This window comes from Sus scrofa, chromosome 6 (assembly GCF_000003025.6).
Source record: "Sus scrofa isolate TJ Tabasco breed Duroc chromosome 6, Sscrofa11.1, whole genome shotgun sequence".
Lineage (NCBI taxonomy): Eukaryota > Metazoa > Chordata > Mammalia > Artiodactyla > Suidae > Sus > Sus scrofa.
The window spans coordinates 17,871,768-17,895,506 of NC_010448.4; the positions used below are offsets into that span (position 1 = coordinate 17,871,768).

At 47.3% G+C, this 23,739-nt stretch overlaps 1 protein-coding gene across 1 annotated transcript in view; it reads right to left on the reverse strand.

The window, feature by feature from the left end:
- TANGO6 (transport and golgi organization 6 homolog) overlaps positions 1-23,739 on the reverse strand; it is a 201,506-nt gene that overhangs the window by 1,718 nt on the left and 176,049 nt on the right.

Sequence of the window (23,739 nt, forward strand, 5' to 3'; positions counted from 1 at the left end):
CAGCCTGGTCACTGTTGTAGAGTGGGTTCCATTCCTCACCTGGGAAGTTCCACATGCCATAGGCCCAGCCAAACATAACAAAAAAACAGAGAATTAGAAGGTTAAGTAACTTCCCAAATTTACTCTGCTGAAAAAAAAACGGTGGAGACAGTTTTTAAACATTCGGAGCCCATGTTCTTATTTATTTATTTGTTTATTTTTTATTTTTCAGCTGCACCCGTGGCATATGGAAGTTCCCAGGTCAGGGATAGAATCTGAGCCACAGTTGCAATCAACACCACAGCTGCAGCAATGCCAGATCCTTAACCCACTGCTCTGGGCTGGGGATTGAACCCATGCTGCCACAGAGACAACACCTGATCCTTAACCAGCTGTGCCACAGTGGGAATTCCCACCTTATTTATTTTTACTGAAAAGGTCCCCTGAGCATTCCACACAAGTACACTAGGCGTGTAGCCTCAAATATCTTAGACTGGCTAAAGAACAGACAAAGAGCCCTTTCCATTGTTTGATACTTTCTTCTTTTTTTTTTTGGTCTTCTTAAGGCTGCACCTGCAGCATAGGGAGGTTCCCAGCCTAGGGGTCGAATTGGAGCTATAGCTGCTGGCCTACACCACAGCCACAGCAACGCGTGATCCGAGCCGCATCTTCGACCTACACCACAGCTCAGGGCAATGCTGGATCCTTAACTCACTGAGCAAGGCCAGGGACTGAACCTGCAACCTCATGGTTCCTAGCTGGATTTGTTTCCACTGCACCACGATGGGAACTCCTCGTCTGATATTCCTGAACATCACGGGCACTGGGGAGTGGACGGAGGGAGGCAGGGGAGGGGATACACAAAACCGGCTCCAAAGGCCACTTGCTGGTCTCCCTCTCACCTCCTGGACTGGCTCTGGCTGTGTGGGCCTTCTTTCTTTCTTCATCTGAGCAAAGCTCCTTCCTAACGCAAGGCCTTTGCATATGCTATCGCCTCAGCCTGGGAGACCATTTCATTTCCTCTTCGCTCTACAACTCCTGCCCACTCTCAGCCTAAAATGCCACTTCCTCAGGGACGGCCCTCATCTCCGTAAGCCTTTCCACCCTTCCTATAGTTCTGTTTGTAGCCCTATCGCAACTGTGATTTACAGGTTTACTGTGCAATTAAAACACATTTTCTTCATAGATCACATGTACTGTTTACACTGGGGCCGAGTCGTGCCTCGTTCACTCTGGTGTGGTCCCAATGTCTCATCTAGTGACTGGCACGTGGCTAACATCTAAAAACTAAGAACAAATGAAAGAAGGCAGGCAGGCATACTCCGCCTGGTCCGTCTCTCATTTGGTAGAAACTGCAGTTCTAAGACCAACCATCCACTGAAACAATGCCGGACAGCCAGGGCTGGTGTCATCACACAGGGTCCCACGAGCAAGAGGGCCCCTCTTGGTTTAATGATCTGAGGCTGCCGTCCTACCTGTCTTCATAATTTTATCTTTGTGGTTTGTAAGCCAAGTCCAATGGGACAAGGGAGCGCAAGTGTGAGCGGAGGAGACAGCGCCCTTCTGCCAGCGCATCGCCTGGCATCGAGCGCCCTGCCCCACCCCCAGGAGCTCAGCATTCAGGTGGACCCGCACGCGTGGGAGTTGAGCCAGACCTGAACCCGCTGCCAGGGGAGCATATTTCTCACATTCTCCACTGAGCAAAATGCAGCCCTGAAAGCCCAGAGAGGCCACACTTTCCATCTAGGCCAGAACTTGCTTCAAACAGAGAAAGAGGCAATCAATGGCTTTTTTTTTCTTTTTTCTTTTTTTTTGCTCACCCATGGCATGAGGGGGTTCCCAGGCTAGGGGTTGAATCCGAGCTGCAGCCGCTGCCCTATGCCACAGCCACAGCAACGCCAGATCCGAGCCGCATCTGCAACCTACACCACAGCTCACGGCAACGCCAGATCCTTAACCCACTGAGTGAGGCCAGGGATCGAACCTGAGTCCTCATGGCCACTAGTTGAGTTTGTTAACCACTGAGCCGTGACAGGAACTCCAACAATCAATGGCTTCTTAAGAAACATGGACCAGTATGGAAGCTACTGTATCCTTATGTTGCTTCCCTATGTTAGCCAACCATTTATGCCGAAAATGATGACAAGACAAGGAAATAGTTCTCTGTTCTTTTCATCTCTTTCTTATTCATCAGTAAACTGAAGGTAAAAAGTATTGGAAGGATGAGCACATATCAAGAAGTGAAATAAAAACAGCTAAGTTAGTTTTGTGCAGAGTTTCCATCACTGTTCTGCCAAGAAGGAAATGGATATGCAGGTACCAGTTAACAGAATACAAAGTGTGTAATTTTGGTGTTTCCACATAGGCGTTAAATGCACTTATATTTGCATTTAAAATTGGTATTGCACAATATAAAGATGAACAGTAAAATCTATGCTAATAATTTAACATTTAAAGTTTTCTGTACTTAGGAGTTCCTGTTGTGACTCAGTGGGTTAAAAACCTGACATAGTGTCCCTGAGGATGCAGGCTTGATCCCTGGCCTCGCTCAGTGGGTTAAGGATTCAGCATTGCAGCAAGCTGCAGCGTAGGTCACAGATGCAGCTCGGACCCAGTGTTGCCGTGGCTGTGGCTGTGGTTGGCAGTTGCCCCTCTGATTCAACCCCTGGCCTGGGAACCTCCACATGCCACAGGTATGGATGTAAAAAGAAAAAAATTTCTCTTCTTAGAATAGCATGAACAGCGAAAAATAAATACCATACAAGTCCAAGGAGCAAGAGACTATGGAAGAAAGGAGAAAACTTTATACTCTAACACGGCTCATGGCAGTTTTTCCTCTTTTTTTTTGTTTTTTGTTTTTGTCTTTTGTCTTTTTAGGGCCACACTCACAGCATATGGAGGTTCCCAGGCTAGGGGTCGAATTGGAGCTACAGCTGCCAGCCTACACCAGAGCCACAGCCAAGTCAGGTCCAAGCTGTGTCTGTCTGCAGCCTACACCACAGCTCCCACGGCAACACTAGATCCTTAACCCACTGAGCGAGGCCAGGGACCAAACCCACACCCTCATGGTTGCTAGCTGGGTTTGTTAACTACGGAGCCACGACAGGAACTCCTTTCCTCGCTTTTTTGAACAAGGGACCCCACACTGCCATTTTGCCCCAGGCACCACATATCATGCACTTGGCCTTGCAGACAACTCTCCATGCTCCCTGCCCAGTGTCACTGCATTAAGCGCCTGAGTCCTGTAGGCAAAGCCCACAAAGATGCTGCCCCGTCTCTGTTGCACAGCTGGGCCCTGGGTTTTCTCAGGGAGCGGCCGGGTCCCCACAGGAGCTGGTGTCCAAGTTCTGTGACCCTGTGGCACCATCCCCGCGCCCTTTCATACCCTAGCTCTCTCCTTATCCAGGGTTGGTGGTGTGAAAGGAGAGCCGATTACGGAAAGAGGGTGACTCCCCACAGCTCCTGCCTCCCGGATGACTCACTCATTCAATAATCACGTTTGGGGCCTGCTTCGTGCCCAGGCAGTATGCCGGTGATAAAAAGGTGAATAATGCACGAACCCTACCCTTTGGCAGCTACAGGCCAGCAGGGAGGCAGACACGCACACCAGACAGTGTGACCGTCACTCGAAGAGTTAGACAGGCGTACGGGATTCTGCGGAAGTGAAGGAAGTGACTTCTGCCCGTGGAGGTGGGGGCAGGAAGATGTCCCTACCAGGCCAAAGCACTTCACTCAGACTTTATCTGCAGGCAAAGGGTGGCCTGGGGAGGGTGTATTGCCTTTATCCTCAAACCCCCTCAAAGCAATGCAGAGGCCAAGCAAACCCCGCATGCGTGGTACGCGAACAGAGCTTCAAGAAGTCTCCTGACACCTGTCCAGTGGCTACGGCGTGCACTGGCTCTTACGAGGTCATCTTTTTTTTCCTTCTTCTAGAGGAAGCTTTCACCTAGTCAGAAATATCTTAAGAGATTTTTTTGCTAGAGGCTCCTAAGATTTAAAATAAGGTGAGCTTTTACTTGTCAAAAAGGGAAGTTCTGAGGCATTCTGGTCGGCTAAAGGACTCTGTTCTTTGCTGGTATGGGCAGGAATTTTTCCCTTGGCAGTGCTGTTATGTTAAAATCACAATAAGGCTTGTGCAAACAACACTTCATCCTTGAGGGGTGCTGAGCTCCTTGTTATCAGTTACCGGATCTCCTTTTTTAGGTAACTGTTAGGCAAAGGCTCCTTCTTAATTAATGGGTCTATCTTAGCAACCCACCCTGGAACGGCTCCTCCCCAATCCCTGTAGCTTGAGGGATCCCACACATCACAGGACTTCCTCTGGACTCCCCGAGGATCAAAGCTTCCTGCCAGCCAGGGATTGTCACCAAATCCCATGGATCAGGGGCTGAATCCAAGGAGAGTTCAAAGGTAAAGTTACTCACAGGAGCCTCTGCGGTGGGCAGGATACAGGCAATCCCACAGACGAAACCTCTCATTAAGAGTTCAACACACCTGCTCTTCATCCCCCCACGCATGGCATCAAGGCCAAGGACTCAAGGGAAAGGTGGAGGGTATGAGTGGGGGTGGGCCAGGGACATCTCAAAGAAGTACCCAGATTCCTCCTCTGAAAACTCTTTGAAAAGGGGTGGGATTTAGGAGCTTTATTAAAATAATTCAGAGTGTGAGTGCAACACACACACACACACACACACACACACACACACACTTCCTCTCCTCTCCTCCCCCTCCAGGCACCAGTTCCTTGGAACAAACAAAGCTGATGCTTGAGGGACAAGGGCAGTCCTCAGGGTTGGACTGTGGCTTAGAAAAGAGCAGACGAGGCAGGACACACTGAAAAGAGAACGTGTGAGCAAAAGACTGCCTTGGGCACGCAGGTGCAGTTTCAATGCAAAAGCAGGAAAAGAATGTTTGACTCTCTTAATGCACTTGACCAGGAACACGCCCGGAGTGGTGGTTGTGTCTCTGAGTTAAGATCAAAAGAAGAAATACATGACAAACATCTTTCTTCCCTTTAATTCCTAAATTGCTTTATGTATTTGATTATGAAAACAATATAACCGCAACCCAGAATATCTGGGAAACAGAGGAAGGAAAAAATGTCTCTGAGTCAAATTACCTCTCTATTAAACTCCATTAGTAAAGACCTTTAGTAACTACTAGATTCACTTACACGTTCTTTCTTCCTTGCTTCCCTTCTGTCTTTTTAGGGCACACCCACGGCATACGGAGGTTCCCAGGCTAGGGGTCAAATCCGAGCTACAGCTGTCCGCCTGCGACACAGCCACAGCTCACGGCAATGCCGTGTCTGCAACCTACACCACAGCTCACGGCAACGCCGGATCCTTAACCCACTGAGCAAGGCCAGGGATCGAACTGGCGTGCTTGTATGGATGCTAGTCGGATTCGTTAACCACTGAGCCATGACGGGAACTCCCATTTACACTTTAAAATTTATTTTAACACTTTAAAAGTCACTTGCATTTCCAGGTAATTTTGCCAAGTGGACCTTAGGTGAATGAAATTGCTATTCTTCTGTATAATTATGTGAGCTCGACAAGACATACTACAAAGGATCATAGACAAGACATTTACAGAAATAAGAATTCCCAGAAAGTGTGATCCAGCAGAGGACTTTCTATCTATACTTTCGCAATATTTAAGGGGGAAAAATGGGTATATAGTTAGAGTGAAACGCTAGCATACACTAATGGTACTAAGACATTCAGCCTTCTATGGCACCAAGAGAATTGTGGCTCCCTTTGTGGCTAAGAAATAAGCATTGGGCACAAAGACAAAAGCAGGAATAACAGGGAAAGTCACACACTGACACAAAAGGCAGGGCCGACATGAGAAACAAGTGAACCGGAATTGGTGGCTGGAGACTGGCCTGGCAGACAAATATTCTCCACACTGGGGCCTGGAAGAGGAGGAGAGCCCAGAACCCAACCAGCTCTGTTTGAAGACACGTGGGAATAGGCACTAGGTGTGGTATGAACCTGTCAGGAAGCTCTAGGTCAACCTCTGAGAACGCGTATGCTGACCTCTGCATTCCATGTAAAACCAAGGTACGGCTTGGTGGTGAGGAGGAGGGAGTGATCAGAAGAGACAAGCTGTGGCGCGGAGAGTCCAGGACCGTCCAGAGCACAAGTCAGCCAGCATTTCCGCGACGGTGTCCAGGAGACTACGCTGGGCACGCTGGGTGATGCGGGCCAGCAGCCGCGCTTCAGGAGCTCACCTCTGTCTGGGGGAGACAGACACAGAGTCCAGCCTAATGGCCTGAAGGCAGGCGGGTCAGGTAACGTGACCCCGACACCCCCAACTGCCAGCAGAGCAATCTTGAACAAACCACTTCAGCTTTTGGGACCCCAGTGATCTCCTCTGTAAAATGGGAATAACGCTGCCTCCTTTTGAATTACTGTCTAAAACATCCAAGCCTGTGGATCTGCCCGTGGTGGGTGCTGTGTAAGCAGCACCAATCCTGGGATCTCTTCGAGGGCCAGGGTCGTGACCATCCTTTTTTGTGTGTGTGTGTCTTTTTAAGGGCCGCACCCCTGGCATATGGAGGTTCCCAGGCTAGGGGTCTAATCAGAGCTACAGTTGCCGGCCTACACCACAGCCACAGCAACGCAGGATCTGAGCCACGTCTGTGACCTACACCACAGCTCATGGTGACGCTGGAGCTGGATCCTTAACCCACTGAGCGAGGCCAGGGATCGAACCATGTCCTCATGGATGCTAGTCGGGTTCATAACCTCTGAGCCCCGACGGGAACTCTGGCTGTGACCATCTTGCTGCTCCAGGTCTCATCGAGGCCTGGAGCAGAGCCTGCAATGTAGCAGCGCTGGTATATCTTAAATCTTTGATAAACAAGTGAATGAAAGAATGTCTCCTGTGTCAGGTATGGTTCCAGGCACTTTATCTACAGTAATCATTTAATCCTCACAACATAACGAGAAAAGTACTATTATTATCTCCAATTTGCCTGCGCAGCTGGTGACAAGGTGGAGGCAGGATGCAAACCCCAGCAGCCTGACCTGGAGCCATTGCTCTTTTTTAATTTTTTTTTTTTTTTTTTTTTTTTTTTTTGGCTGCCCCATATAGGTTCCTGGGCCAGGGATCAGATCTGAGCCACAGCTGCAACCTACGCCACACCAGATCCTTAACCCAGTGTGCCAGGTGGGGGATCGAATCTGCATCCCAGCGCTGCAGAGAGGCCACCAATCCCACTGTGCCACAGCGGGAACTCCTTGGAACCAATGCTCTTTATTAACCACTGTATTATTCTGCCTCTCAAAGTGGTTATTACTTTCACTGCCACGAAGTGGGAAGCATAAAGCTGCTATACACTGCCTACCTTACAAGTTTATTGCAAGATTGAAAGAGATAATGCATGTGAGAGTACAGTGCTGTCACAGCAAAGTGATAAATCCTTCAAAGTATCAGTGCTACTTATCCTGACATTGAGGCAATTGGATTTACCACCAAGGGGCTAAGAAAATGACAGGAGAGACACAGCTTTGATTTGAACATGAAAAAGAGAGCAAGAGCCAAAGAAAGAATGGTCAGGGCAATGGGAAAATGGAGGAGACTTAGAAGAAAAGGGAAGGCGTGTAATTCGGGAAACGGGTGCGATGCAGGCTGACCGTGATCGGGGTCCCGGCTGGCCGGGCAGGCAGGAACCCCGGCCGGCCGCTGCAGGGAGCAGAGAGCGCCAGGCAGGCCTCTGGGGCCAGCAGACAGCACCAGGCTCCGAGGTCCCTAAGACAAGGGGCAGGAGAATAACCTGGGGAACAGAACGGCGGTAGACAATCGGGACCTCATACAGGGGGCTCTGGCCTAAAGAACACATGCTCTACCGATAAAACCCAAACCTTCACTTCGATGGGTCTACGAAAAAGAAGTCAGGATGGATTCAAACAGAAAGACCGGGCTTTTGAGATCCTTCACTGAAAGCCTTGGGAGGGTCAGGAAAGACAGGATTACTCATGTCTTGGAGAGGCCTGTCCACTCCTGATGGACAGAGAATCTCAAACACACCGAGGTTCAGGGCAGCATGATGACTAACCAGAGGTTACTGAGCTTTTATTCTTAATGTATTTTTCTCTGCTACACCTAGAGATAAATGGCGTTTCGACCCTTCCTGGCTTGTGTCTGGCGGTTAAGTGAGGAGGGTATTTCAAGCACACGTTGGAGATGGGTGGGGAGGGGATGAGGGGGGTGGCGTGTGTCATTTTCACTGAAGAATGAGGGGAAACAATTTAACTGGTTATATGCCAAAAAGCCTACAGGGAGCTAGACAGGCTGTGCAGTTGAGGGACAAAGACCAAGAGGGCAGCTACGGTTAAACCCTGGCGGGGGTGACAGCTCAGGGATCCTAAACAAAAAGGGGGCGATGGGACACCTAACTGTGTGTGCTCCGAGGCCAGTTTGTGCAGAGGCATGCTTCCCAAGGCCGGGGGCAGAGACCAGCGCCACAGGGCTGTCCCCGGCTTGCCTGGTGAGGGCAGGAGCAGCAGCTGCAGTGGCGCTAGGAACAGCGGTGGCAGCATCTCTCAGAATGTCTTTAAATAGCAACCTGAGGAAGGCAGCAGCTTTCCTACACCCCCACAGGCTCGGAAATAGAACAAAGAAGGCAGGAAAAAATGGCCGGAGGATGTGCAGAGGCAGCAGGCTGCTGCTCACGGGAGAAGAGGTGGGCAGCTTTGTCTTTACGGGGTGATCACCCTCCCCGCTTTCAAACTGTGCTCAACTGGGGGAAAAGGGGTTTATTCTCCTTGACCCTCAAAGCTTTCCGTGCAGGCGCCCTGCCCAAGGAGCACAGTCCTGCTCCCTTCCTGCACCTGACTGACGCTTCGCACGTGGGATCAGACGGCGCCTGCAAAGGCTCACTACTACCATTTACTGAGTGCTTACTACACCTCAGCCACTGCACTAAGCCCCTCATGCACATTAGCTCATTTAATCCTACGAGGTAGGTGTTATTTAGGCCTAGTTTAAAAATTAGGGAAAGGGGATTTAGAGAGGCTTAATGATTTGCTCAAGGACACAGCTAGAATTCAAATTTGCATCGGTCAGGTCTAACTGCAAACCTTGCTTTTAAACACGTGCAGTTACTAGGAAACCCAGTAAGTAGGAGGATGCTGGGGGAACCTTTTTCTTGCACCATTCGAACAATTTATTTGGATGGGACCTGATTAGGAAGGAGGGGGAACAGCAACTGGGCTGTGGACTGATGGCAAGTTAGGGTTTCCTTCGGGGCCCTGGCTGGCCTGGGGTCTCCTGCATCACCCCAGCATCCCCCGGGTCACAAGCCTCGGGTCCAGCTTGGCTGGCCATCGGGAAGTGCAGCCCACTCTCCCTAGGGGATCTGCTTAGTGGAATTCAAAGCTCCGTACAAGATGCTTCAGAAACAAAAGATGAGAGAAGTAGACAAAGGGCCGAGAAAACCAGAGTCGCTGACACAACAGAGGTCCTGCCGGGGTTGGTAGCATGGGCTGATATATTCATGGCATGGACTAGACCGGAAAAGGCAACGCGCCCACCCACACCTCCGGATGACTCTGCAGCCCAGACTCTGCCCCTGGGCAACACCATCTTTCTCACATCGGGCTTCTCTCCCCTTGCTGCGCAATACAATCCCCCGGAGAGCTTTCGAAGGGTCTGAGCCCCTACCTCATGCCTAGGAATTAGAACCTGAGGGGATCAGGATTTTACCAAAAAATTAAAAAAAAAAAATTTCTTGTTACACTTTCCAGGTGACTTTGATGAGCAGCCAAGATGCTAGAAAAAAACACGGGGTAGGAGACAGTCAGAGACACGTCATGGTTTCAACAGACGGGATCGTGGTGACCACACTGCCTGTGAAAAGCCCAAGCGTCCAGAGCAAGAGAGAGTGTTGGGACATGACCTGTTGTGCTTCGGGAATCTTCTTAACTATCAATAACCGGGTTTTTATTTTCTAGCAAGAAGATGGGGTCAAAATCATTTCTGAGCCACAAATTAAGACTGCATCTCTTTTTCCGAAATATTTAAAAAATTGTTCTTAAACAAACGTATTGGAGTGTGATCGTGAAGAGAGAGTGAGGTGCCCAAAAGGCGTCTGTAAGAAAGTTTAAGGCTAAGACACATGAAACTGCCTCCTTTACGAGGTTAGCTGGAATTAAGGCAGGAATCTCTGCCCACAGACGAGGAATGAAGGGAAATATGTGTGCTAAAATTTTGACAGCAGTGTGTGTGTGTGTGTGTGTGTGTGTGTGAAGCCAAATTTTGAAATGCAGATAGTTCTGGCTGCTCGTCAGTATTCATTCTGTCACCATGCCTCAGGACTCCTTTTTCCAGAGGATCTGGGGACAGCATGCCTACAACCCCAACTGCAATGAAAACTTTGGGCGTTTCCAAGTAAGAAAGATAAAATTCCCTCCTAATGAGAACTTGTTTGGGCAACTTGTGCTCTTGGGAAACCTCAACACTGGAAGAGTTTGGAAGCCCCGAGAATTTCCAGTTTGAGCCCTGAGAAGTCTATTTACTGCAAAGGCGGGAATAAAGGGATTTAAGTGATGTTCCATGTGTCTTAGAGGAAAGATTTCATGCACTCTCTCAACAAACACTTACAAAGCAGTGTTCTGTGCAAGGCAATGTGCTAGATTTGGGGAGTATACGAGGGAATGGAAAAATACTCCAATTCACAGAGACAGGATGGTGACTGCGAGGGGCTGAGTGGGGGGAGGGGGGAGGGGCGGTCAGGATTTAATAGACACAGAGTTTCAGTTTTATGAAACTGAAAATTTCATAAAAGATGAAAAGAGTTCTGTGGAGGGGTGGTGGTGAGGGCAGCACAATAATGTGAGAACTGTACACTTAAAAATGGTTAAGATGGGAAGTTCCCTTTGTGGCGCACTGGAAGCGAATCTGACTAGGAACCATGAGATTCTGGGTTCAATCCCTGGCCTTGCTCAGTGGGTTAAGGATCTGGTGTTGCCGTGAGCTGTGGTGCAGGTCGCAGACACGGCTTGGATCTGGCATTGCTGTGGCTGTGGCTGTGGCTGGCAGCTGTAGCTCTGATTGGACCCCTAGCCTGGGAACCTTCATATGCCGCAGGTGTGGCCCTAAAAAGCAAAAATACAAAAAAAAAATTTAAGATGGTATATATATATATATATATGTATATATATATATATATTTGGCTGCACCTGCAGCATGCAGAAATTCCTGGGCCAAGGACTGAATCTGCCACAGCAGCGACCCAAGTCTCTGCAGTGCCAACACTGGATCCTTAACCTGCTATGCCACCAGGGAACTCTGAGATGGTATCGTTCATGTTATGTACATTTTAATATACATACACAGTTTTTTACTTAAACTAACTGCTGTATTCAGGGACTCACCTCTGTTGACATTAGATGTGAACAAAGTGCTACAACATCTACTCTAATCTTTTTTTTTTTCCACTTTTTAGGGCCACACCCATGACCTATGGAGGTTCCCAGGCTAGGGGTCAAATCAGAGCTGCAGCTGTGGCCTACACCACAGCCACATCGACAGCAACGCGGGATCCGAGCCTTGTCTACAATTTACACCACAGCTCACGGCACCACCAGATCCTTAACCCACTGGACAATTGAACCTGCATCCTCATGGATCCCAGTCGGGTTCGTTACCGCTGGCTGAGCCACGACAGGAACTCCTCGTCTAGTCTTGAGCTAATACACAAAGTTCTGTAGAGCCTGGAGAAAGGAAGACTAGTTTTACCTGAGAAATCAGGAAAGACTTAGAGTCCTAAAGGATGAACACAAGTTTACCGGGGAGTTCCCACTGTGGCTCAGTGGGTTTTGATCCCTGGACTCACTCAGTGGGTTGAGGATCCAGCGTTGCCATGAGCTGTGTGTAGGCTGCAGACATGGCTTGGATCTGGCGTTGCTGTAGCTGTGGTGTGGGCCGGCAGCTGCAGCTCCCATTCGACCTCTACCCTGGGAACTTCAGCTGGACAGGCTTGGGGCAAGAGGAGAAGGCATTAGGCATGTGAGGAGAAGTATGGGAGAGACAGTTATAAAAATCAAGTGGGGTCCAGATGATGAAGGGTCTTGTACATCATGTTAAGGAGCCTAGTCTTGATCTTACGGACCCTGGGAAACAGTGAAAAAAAATGTTAGCTGAGGGCTGGACTTCAGATTTGCATTTCAGAAAGCCCTCTCTGGCTGTTCCCTTACCATTCTGAGTAACTGAATACCTGTTGATCAGGAGAATTAAAGAGTAGAAGACAGGAGTTCCCCTGGTGGCTCAGCGGAAACGAATCTGACTGGTATCCATGAGGAGACAGGTTTGATCCCTGGCCTTGCTCAGTGGGTTAAAGATCCGGTATTGCCGTGAGCTGTGGTGTAGGTTACAGACACGGCTCAGATCCTGCATTGCTGTGGCTCTGGCGTAGGCCTGTGGCTACAGCTCCGATTTGACCCCTAGCCTGGGAATCTCCATATGCTGCAGGTGCGGCCTTAAAAAAAAAAAAACCACCCCCCAAAAAAGGAAAGCAGTGCCATTCTGATATCACAGATGGATGGAGAAAACATAAACAATGGTTGTAGGAAAGTATCTGTTCCAATTAGGTTTAGCAGTGAGTGACAAAAAAAAAAAAAAGAAAAAGAAAAAAACAGAGTAGAAGACAGTCCAGGTTAAGGAAACAGAGGACCTAGGAACCCAGGTTCGTGCCAATCCATGTTAACAGTTTACCTCCTCCGCAAGTGTAATCTCAGGCTCATTCTAATTAGTTTCTTCAGAACAGCCAAGCTGCCAATAAAGCAGCCTGGGTTTGCAGGCAGCTCCCATTGTTTGACCTGAGCATCTACATGTAAACTTTCTGCACCTCAATTTTCGTACCTGTCAATAGGGTCAGAAGTGTGTTTATCTCACAAGGTTGTTAGGATTCAATGAGACAACGCATGTAAAGAACGCAGTGCTGGAGTTCCCGGCGTGGTGCAGTGGAAACGAATCTGACTAGGAACCATGAGGTTTTGGGTTTGATCCCTGGCCTCACTCAGTGGGTTAAAGATCTGGCATTGCTGTGGCTGTGGTGTAGGCTGGCAGCGGTAGCTCCGATTGGACCCCTAGCCTGGGAATCTCCATATGCCGCAGGTGCAACGAAAAAAAAAGAGCTCAGTGCTTTGCTTGGCATACAGTAAGCCCTGAATACACATTAGTTATATTATTATTAAATACTAAACCTCAGAGAACACAAAATTTATTTCGAGCAGATTTGCTAAGAGCAAACAAACCATGGGTCGATGAGCAATGAGCTGGAACAGACCTCAGAGCATCAATCCAGACTGTCATTTTAAGTCACCCCAAGGAGGGTACACTTAGTCAGAACTCCTCCCTTTCAGAGGCTAGAGCAAAGCTGAGTGGGTTTGGCAACCCAGAGGCCTATCTGATTATTAGCACAATCACTCTCAGAGAAGAACAGATTCCCGATTAGGCTGCAGGGCAGGAGGAAAGTCCCAAGACTCTCACTTCCCAGCCTGGCAGCCCTAGAGGCGTTCCAGCTCCAGTTTTTCGCAGCTCCCTGCCTTTTCAGACCGTATCCATTATGAGAAGTCACTGGATGACGTAGTCCGTGGTTGGCCTCTGCTTTTGGCAAGGGGCTGTGGAACAGGAGGAAGAGTGAAAAGGAAGCCAGGGCTGTTTCCTGTCTGCCTCTGAACAGCTCGCCCTGGCAGGTCCTGGGAGGGCAGGGCTTCTGGGCCCAAGGCTAGCCCAGAACCCTCTCCTCTCACGGCTCCATCACTCTGCAGAGGAGGTAATAAGCAAGCTGGAAGGAGACAGTGTGACCTGCTTTCCTTTTAGGTATCAGGGTTCCAGGATCCGAGGCAACCTTCTGCTAGCCATGATCTATGCGGAAAATACCCAGGTGACTCAGTCTCAAGTCCCTCGGATGACAATCTCAGAACCTGTGAACACAAGCTCCGGAGCCGCACTGCCTGGGTTCTTCTACTGCTCTGCCTCTTACTGGTTGTTGGACAAGTTGCTTATCTTCTCTGTCCTGGTTTCCTCAGGTGTGAAATGGGGATATTAATCATATCCAGATTAGATGGAATGAATTCATTAAAGCACTCAGAGGTGCCCTCATATAATAAATGCTCAATAAAAGTACTTTTTTGTTGTTGTTGCTAGATTTCAACATACACTGAATTTTTTAGGAATGCAAGTACCATATGAATTGAGAGAAGATACTACTTTGATGTGTTCGGAATTTTACAGAGAAGTTTACCATTTTGGAAAATCAGGCTACTCAGTGTACTTCCAGGTTGCCAGTACAAGATATTTGTAATTCATTTGTATTTGAAGCTGTTACATTCGTGATGATTCTACATATAAGAACAACTGAATAGTTCATTACATCTTACAACTGGCCTAGACATTTGTATAGTAAAATATACATTATTTTATTATAAACTTCTACCCTTTTAATCCTTCTTTATATTATAGTTGGGGACACTATATTGATTTTTAAAAACATACACATGTAGGTTAAGGAGCTATAAATTTTATTTCAGGAGAACAAAAAGGGGAAGGTCTGGACTATTTATTACAATAATTTGTTATAATAAAAGTGTGTGGTCTGGGAGTTCCTGTAGTGGCGCAGTGGTTAACGAATCCGACTAGGAACCAGGAGGTTGCGGGTTCGATCCCTGGCCTTGCTCAGTGAGTTAACGATCTGGCATTGCCATGAGCTGTGGTGTGGGTTGCAGACGAGGCTCGGATCCTGCATTGCTGTGGCTCTGGCATAGGCCGGGGGCTACAGCTCCGATTCGACCCCTAGCCTGGGAACCTCCATATGCCATGGGAGCGGCCCAAAGAAATAGCAAAAAGACAAAAAAAAAAAAAAAAAGTGTGTGGTCTGATCTAGGGAAAAGAAGCTGACGAACCAAACCTGGTGCTTATCCTGCGTTCCAGCTCATCCTCAGGGTGAAGACATCTAAGACCCTAGATAAAAAGATGAACCTTGTTCCAGGTGGATCAGTAACTTAAGTAAGAGGAAGAGGGGGAGATACAATACTTTGATTAGCGTTTGGCCCAGGTAAGCTTCCAGGAAGAACTGGAGGTGCGTATTAATTCTTCCTGGCATTAGCTCTGGAAAATCCTAACCACGGTCTCTTCATGAACTGTTTCCTCGTTCATAAAATAAGACGGCTGGATTACTTCCCAAAGTATGTTCCATGGAATAGCATTACTTGGCATGTTTATAATGCAAACAGCATTGCTTGGTAAGTGGCTGAGGAGCTGAGGAAACCATTGGTTTCCTTCGGCGCAGGATTTCTCAGACTCCCTAACGAGCGAACAGGCACCAAATCTCCGGGAGGGAGTAGACGGTTGAAGGTAGTACCTTCCAAGTGTATTTGTCCTTGCCTTATGTCAAAGGAGCAGCTCATGAAGTTAATAAGCCAAGGGAAATTTTTGTGAAATACAAATGAAATCATCTCTAAGGCCTCTTCCCCCTCTAACATTACAAAATTCTGTGATCAAATGACTGTATCTTCTTCTAGGCCATTTTAGATCAGATCAGGAAGGGTAAGGGGAGGAGTTCCCAGTGGCCTAGCGATCAGGACTGGGCACTTTGACCACGGCGGCCAATGTGCAATCCCTGGTCTCGGAAGTGAGGCCCCATATCAAGCCACTGCATGTCATGGCAGGAAAAAAAAAAAAAAAAAAAAAAAAAAAAGGTAAGGAGAAAAGCTAGCCCATAGAAAATAAAGCAGCATAAGTCTGATGCAGAAGAAAAAGACAAACCAAGTTCTAACATATGTGGATCTATGTAAACGATTACACAAAACAGGCACAAACGGAGCAGTTTTAAATGTTAGGTCTTCCAAACTGTCACTTACGTTATCACTGGAAAAAGTTGAACATTTAGATTTTAGCAGAAACAGTAAGGTGCTGAGTCCTAATCTTTTCAGTTTTGCTTCTCAAATCCATCACTAATGTCATACGCACTTGGCCAAGTTCCGCTGAGGAAATCTACGGGGCCAGCCCCTACTTCTAGGCACTGGCCCCAGCCTCGCCTCTCACAAATGGCTACGGTGGAGGCGGAACAGGGTTTTACACAAACCAGACACTGGCCAGCCAAGTTGGGTGACCTGGGGATGGGCATCTGATCTTAACTGGAACATCTTGTTTCCCTCTTGCAATTTTTGCATTTGGGGCCAGAAAGGGAATCTCTGAGTGCTGAATGCAAGACACCACACTGGGCCACCGTCAGTGGTCACATTACTGTCATAGGAAGAAAGCTGGACACCAGCATGAGAGAATGAAGCCAAATGCAAGAGAGGCGCGGACCAGAGATGGCACATTTCAGTCCCCGACGACAGTGCCACCCCAGCTTCTCCCACTGATTCAGTAGGTTGAAAAGTTTTCTTTGCTAAAGTTAATTCAGACTAGGTTCCTGGTGCTTAAAACCAAAAGAGCTCTGACTGCTCCACACCTACTTCCCGCATCATTAGAGAGGGAAGAACGGAGGGTGCCTCCGGAAAGCTGGTGTATTAAACACGTACGCACACCACTATTCCCCCCTGACATCCCACTAAATTGACAGTAGAGGGATAAAAGACGGCATTAAACTATCAGAACAAAAAGAACAAGGCAATGGCAACGAAAGCTAGAGAGCAGCTGGGTGAATCCTAAGGTTGTACTTCCGACTGGCCCCGGTTACTACATCGTACATTTGCTGTGCTGGTAAAATTATTACTAGTTTCCTCTTTCATTCTCAAAAGTGTCCAAGATTGGATCATAAATTGATTCATTAAACCTAAAAAGCCCAGAACCAAGCCTAGTGCACCACAGAAACTCAAAAAAGCTCAGGAGCTGATGGGCCATATTTCTTTTCTCTCTCTCTCTCTCTCTCTTTTTTTTTTTTTTTTTGGTCTTTCTGCCTTTTCTGTTTGTTTGTTGATTTCATTTTTTTTGCCTCTTCTAGGGCCGAACCCTCGGCATAGGGAGGCTCCCAGGCCAGGGGTCCAATCGGAGCTGTAGCCGCCGGCCTACGCCAGAGCCACAGCAACACAGATCCGAGCCGCATCTGCGACCCACACCACAGCTCACAGCAACGCCAGATACTTAACCCACTGAGCAAGGCCAGGGATCGAACCCACAAACCCATGGTTCCCAGTCGGATTTGTTAGCCACTGAGCCACGACAGGAACTCCCAGGGCCATACTTCTTAAAATGGAGATGAAAAGAAGCCCTGGTTCCGAGTAGTAATTGGATCCCTGGATGCCTTCCACTCTGCGTATCCAGGTGACGGCCCCTCTCCAACCAGAGCAGAAGCCTAGAGTTTTACCCTCTCCAGGTCCAATCAGAGAGACTCTGGATAGATGGACATCAGGTCCAGACAATGATGAGGCTGCCATGTTGAAAACAGAAGGATTCAGTGAAAGTCTACACAATGAATGGTGAGAGTGCCATCCTCCTCCTCCCATGGGTCTTCCAGAATCCTGGCAGCCACGTTCATATCCTCTAGGAGGGAGGCTGGACAATTCCTTTCTGACCAGCCCCAAAGCGAAGACTTTAATGTAAGTCTTGGAGACCCCTGATGAAATGGCCAGATCATCGCCCTCCTACAAAGTCCACTTACTACAAAGTGGACACAGACCATCATCAGCTCTTAAGTGCTCTGGTCTTAAATCCTGAAATAGGCTTAGAAAGTAATCAGTCCGGATAAGAGCAAGTGGCCAAGGGTTATAGGAGATATGTCTCACCGAAGATAAAGCTACGAGAGTGCTTGATGTATTTGAATTTTAAGAGACGTATAAATGTTTAGCAGAGAATGGAGAGGAATTGGTAATAGGTTCATAATCCTGAGATATGTACTAACTTCCAAGAAAGCCAAAATTCATACAAGAAAGGAAATGTAATCATAGGGTATTATATGGCTCATCTGTGGGTAACAGTTACAGCCATAATAATAGAAACAGTAAATGCTGACACAGCAAACACTGTAATCGGTATAGGGAGAATGGGGAAGTGGAATGCATATATTTGTGGGGGGCATGCTAATAAAAATAATAACTATACATATTGAGCTTTTATTTTTATTTTTAGCTTTTTAGGGCCGCACCTGCAACATATGAAAATTCCCATGCTAGGGGTCGAATCTGAGCTGCATCTGTGACCTACACCACAGCTCACGGCAATGCCAGATCCTCAACCCACTGAGCGTGGCCAGGGATCAAACCTGCCTCTTCATGCATACTCGTTGGGTTTGTAAACGGTGAAGCCACAATAAACTCCCATATTGAGCTTTGGGAATCTATAAATTCTAGTTTACATATATGATTCATTTGATTCTTACAACAACCCTATGAAGTGGTACTATTATCAACACCATTTTACGGATGAGGAAGTAGAGGTACAGAGAGGTCAACTAACTTGTGTGGGGTCTTACTGCCAGTCAATGGCAGAGCTGGGATTCAATCCTAGACATTCTAGCCGTAGACTCCATGCTCTAAGTCCAAGCCACATATGCTCTGCGGCTTCGTTCCTTCTCACTGCACGCCAGTGCTCTCCACCTGGGCAGCATCATCACTGAGTGAGTCTCACTTTTACACAGCAGATCTAGGAGGAAGTCACTAAGTGAACTGAAAAATCAAGAAATAAAAGTATAAGCATGCTACCTAGAAATATGGGGAGTTCCTGTTCTGGCTCAGTGGAAATGAATCTGACTAGAATCCATGAGGATGCGGGCTCAATCCCTGGCCTCTTTCAGTGGGCTCAGGATTCGGCGTTGCCATGAGCTGTGGTGTAGGTCACAGATGCGGCTCGGATCGGGCATTGCTATGGCCAGAATCTGTAGCTCCAATTCAACCCCTAGCCAGGGAACTTCCATATGTCACGGGTGTGGCCCTAAAAAAGAAAAACAAAAAAAAAAAAAAAAGAAAGAAAGAAAAAATATGGAAGTAAACATGTAAAGAAATAGTTAATCAAATTGAAAATAGCAGCTGCTGATGGGGAGTGAAGTAAGGAGAATGGGGCTATGGATCTTTGAATTAAGCTTTTTGAAATTATGTGTATGAGTAACTTTTTTGGATGTAAAATAAAATTTAAAAACAAATACACTGGAGTTCCTGTCATGGCCCAGCGGAAACGAATCCAACTAGGAACCATGAGATTGTGGTTTTGGACCCTGGGCTTGCTCAGTGGGTTAAGGATCCGGCATTGCCATGAGCTGTGGTGTAGGTGGCAGACCGGCTCATAGCCGAATTGCTGTAGCTGTGGCTGTGGCATAGGCTGGCAGCTACAGCTCTGATTTGACCCCTAGCCTGGGAACCTCCATATGCTGCAGATGCAGCCCTAAAAAGCAAAAAAAAAAAAAAAAAAAAAAAAAGGTATAGCTAGAAAATGGTCTAGCAGCAGTTCCTCAAAAAGTTAAACATAGGATTACCTTATTATTATTATTATTATTTTTGCTTTATAGGGCTGCACTTGCGGCATATGGAGAGGTTCCCAGGCTAGAGGTCCAGTTGGAGCTATAGCCGCTGGCCTACACCACAGCCACAGCCACTCGGGATCCAAGCCGTGTCTGCCACCTACACCACAGCTCACAGCAACGCTGGATCCTTAACCCACTGAGCGAGGCCAGGGATCAAACCTGCAACCTTATGGTTCCTAGTTGGATTCATTAACCACTGTGCCACGACGGGAACTCCCAGGATTACCTTATGACCCAGCAATTCCACTCCTAGGTACACATCCAAAAAACCTGAAAACATGTATTGCACAAAAACTTGTACACAGATACTCACGGCAACATAAATTAAAACAGCCAGAAAGTGGTAACAACCCAAATGTCCATCAATGGATGAATGGATCAAAAAATATGCTAAATCCATATAGTAGAATATTGTTCGGCCATAAAAAGTAATGAAATCCTGATACATTCTATGATATGGACAATTTTTTTTTTTTTTTGTCTTTTGTCCTTTTTAGGGCCACACCCTCGGCATAGGGAGGTTCCCAGGCCAGGGGTCTAATTGGATCTGTAGCTGCCGGCCTAAGCCACAGCCACAGCAATGCCACATCCGAGCCACATCTCCGACCTACACCACAGCTCAGAGCAATGCTGGATCCTTAACCCACTGAGCGAGGCCACATGATGCTGAGTGAAAGGAACAAGATGCAAAAGGCCACACATTATATGATTCCTATAAGAAATGTCTAGAAAAAGCAAATCCACAGAAACAAAGTGGGTTAGTGGTTGCCATGGGTTGGAGGTAGGGGGTAATGCTCTGGAATTAGACGGTGGTGATATTTACACAACTTTATGAATACACTAAAATCCCTGAGCTGTAGACTTCAATTAAAGCCTACAACTGTGTAAGAGGAGTTCCCGTCGTGGCTCAGCGTTTAATGAAACTGACTAGCATCCATGAGGATGTGGGTTTGATCCCTGGCCTTGCTCAGTGGGTTAAGGATCCGGTGTTGCCATGGGCTGTGGTGTAGATCACAGATGGGGCTCAGATCTGGCATTGCTGTGGCTGTGGTGTAGGCTGGCAGCTACAGTTCTGATTCGACCCCTAGCCTGTATCCATATATGATTGGATCCATATGCCACAGGTGTGGCCCTAAAAAAGCAAAAAAAAAAAAAAAAAAACAAAAAAATTGTGTAAGAAAAAAAACACTAGGTGAGGAGAAAAAGGAGCTTCTGTGCTACTGAGGAACAGAGTCCACTCGTTTTACCTTCCTTTAGGGCAGTGGCGGTGGCCTTGCAGAAGGGTCTTTGTCTGCCTAGACCTGGCCATTCCTCTTCTGTTCACCAACTTCCCTCCAGCTGGGCCTGTCTCCAGCCTGGTACTGCTCCTCTCCTGACACCCTTCCGGCCCTGCTCTCCAAGACCCTGACTCAGATCCTGGGGCAAACAGGCCACTGTAAAATGCCCCTGATAATCTCCAGGGTTATCTAGCTACAAACCCTCTGTAACTCAAGGGTTTAAAGGTGTGACTCCTCTATGAAAATCTCCGTAGAGATCTTTGGAAAAACAAGCATTCATTAATGACTAAACATTTGGTTTTTAATGCCTGGGAACGAATATTTGAGAAGGTGTGCTTCCGGTCTGACTGGGTGTTAGGAAGAAAAAGATAGCAAATTGTGTTAGGCTTGAGACAAAACAGTAAGATGAGCTTCTAAGCATATATAAGAGGTATAAAAAATCATCACAATTTCTTTTTTTTGGTGGGGTGGGGGGCAATATTTTGCCGCAGAGAAGCGATGAGAACTTTGGTTTTACAGAAAAGTATATGCATCATCGAGAATTGGAACTTGGTACAAGTCTCTACTCAGTTAACCAGAACGTCCCTTTGAATACTGTCAGCATGGAAAATTAACCTGGTGACTGCTGAGAGTATATTTTCACCTATCATTGGTATAATTACTTGCCTTAAAAATAATCTTTTGTGTGTGTGTCTTTTTATGGCTACACCTGAGGTATATGGAAGTTCCCAGGCTAGGGGTCAAATTGGAGCTGCAGCTGCCAGCCTATGTCACAGCCACAGCCACGCCATATCAAGCTGCAATCTGTGACCGCTGCAGCTTGCAGCAATACCGGATCCTTAAACCACTGAGTGAGGCCAGGGATCGAACCCACATCCTCATGGATAGTAGTCAGGTTCTTAACTCACTGAGCCACAGTGGGAACCTCTTTAAAAGTAATCATTACCCACTCTTTCTTTGTAAAAATAAGCAGTTTAAGTCAGGGAGCAGCAGAGCCAGGTAGAGTACAGGCTTTAGAGACACAGAGCCAGGGTTTAAATGAGCTCTGACACGTACTGGCAGAGTGAGCTTGAGCAGCTTGCTCAACCTCTGAGGGGCTTCCTTTAGCCAACTGTAAAATGGGGGTCACACCACCTCAAAGTTCCCGAGAGAAGCAACTGCGACACACAGTGATGCATGGCTCAGTGCCTGCTTTATGAGAGCAGCCCGCATGGTCACTGTTATTCTGTGGCACTGTAATCCACTGTTTCCTGGCAGTAGGTGGGCAAGGGGGAAAACACAGCACTGGAGGTCAAATCAAGTCCAAACATATAAATCCTTTCGGTTCAACAACTACAAAGCATCTAGGTTCTTATGCATTTTCCCAGTTGAGTCGGTATCCACTGCGAGGAAGAATAAGGTGACACACGCCATCATGAGATGTTGGCAGAGTCAGAAGGCAGGATTCCATGTAACAAAGTCTGTCTTCCAAAATCAGAGATGACTGAGGGGGAGGACCTGACATGACAAAGGGTAAGGTTCTAAAGTTCCAGCCACGACAGAAATTGCCTATTCATTTAGATTGAATATAAAATTAACTTTGGTGGGTTTTAAAAAATCATTTTAAAAAATAGCAGATCTACAGATCAGCCAGTAGTAGGATCAGACGTCTCACTGGTGGTGGTGATGGTAGTGATGATAATAATAACGAGAGAGTTCCTGTCGTGGCGCAGTGGTTAACGAATCCGACTAAGAACCATGAGGTTGCAGCTTCGATCCCTGGCCTTGCTCAGTGGGTTAAGGGTGAGCTGTGGTGTAGGTTGCAAACACGGCTCAGATCCCGAGTTGCTGTGGCTGTGGTGTAGGCCGGCAGCTACAGCTCCGATTAGACCCCTAGCCTGGGAACCTCCATACGCCACGGGTGCGGCCCTAGAAAAGACAAAAAAAACAAAAAACAATACCTCCACTACCACCAATTATAACAACTAGTAATAGTCACCATCATTGTTGTGGTTTATATTTGAGACACTTCACACAGAACAAGCTCCTCTCAAGATGCAGCAATACTGAACAGATGGAGAAGCGTAAGCACAAAACAGAAAGGTCTGTGAAATCCTAAGGGCTTGTTATGGGTTGAATTATGTCCCCTGTTTCCCCCCCACACCAGAAAGTATGTTGAGGTCCTAATCCTTGGCACCTCAGAGTATGACCTCACTTGGAAAGAAGTTGTTAACAATGTAACTACTTAAGATAGGGTCACACTGGGGTAGGGTTTTGCAGCTGTGAGCCAGTAAACACCAAGGACTGCCAGCCAACCCCCAGAACGAGGGAGCAGCAAGGAAGGATTTCCCTACAGGCTTCCGGGGGCATGGCCCACCTTGATTCTGGACTTCTGGCCTCCAGAACTATGAGTCAGTAAGTTTTTGTTGTTCTAAGCCACCGGGCTGGGGCACTTTGTCACAGCAGCTCTAGGAAACTAATACAAGGCCTACGAGGATTTTTTTCTTCTAAGATTGAAATGGAGCAACAGCAAGAATGCCTAAGAGTGAATCAGGGAAGTATCCGCGGGGGAAGAGCCTTAGAACACATTTTAAAATCCTTCTATGCCTCTGTCTCTATGGCACCATAAACAATGTCCAAAAATGCTCAATTCTTATTGCATGCCTTTTATTAATAAAATCAATAAGTAAGCACTCAAGCCCTGGCCAGGAGCAGGTGATCAACAGAAATTGCTGCCTTGGTCAACTGGCCGTAGCTTTAAGCTCCCGGGAAGGGCCGATGCTCCTTACTTTCAGTCCTGGAAGGGTTCTCCCAAGCACTTCTTCAAAGTTTACTGATGAGTAATTATTACCTGGATCCCAGTCATTTTTATACAAACGTTCTTTTCATTTGCTCCCCACATGGAGCCTGCCATCTGTTAAAAGGTGCAGTGTCTGTGGAACTAGCCCTAAAACGAAACCGGGCCCGCTGAACTATACTCGTAGCACAAAAACTCACATCGCATGCTGTCCAAATAACTTTCAGGATAAG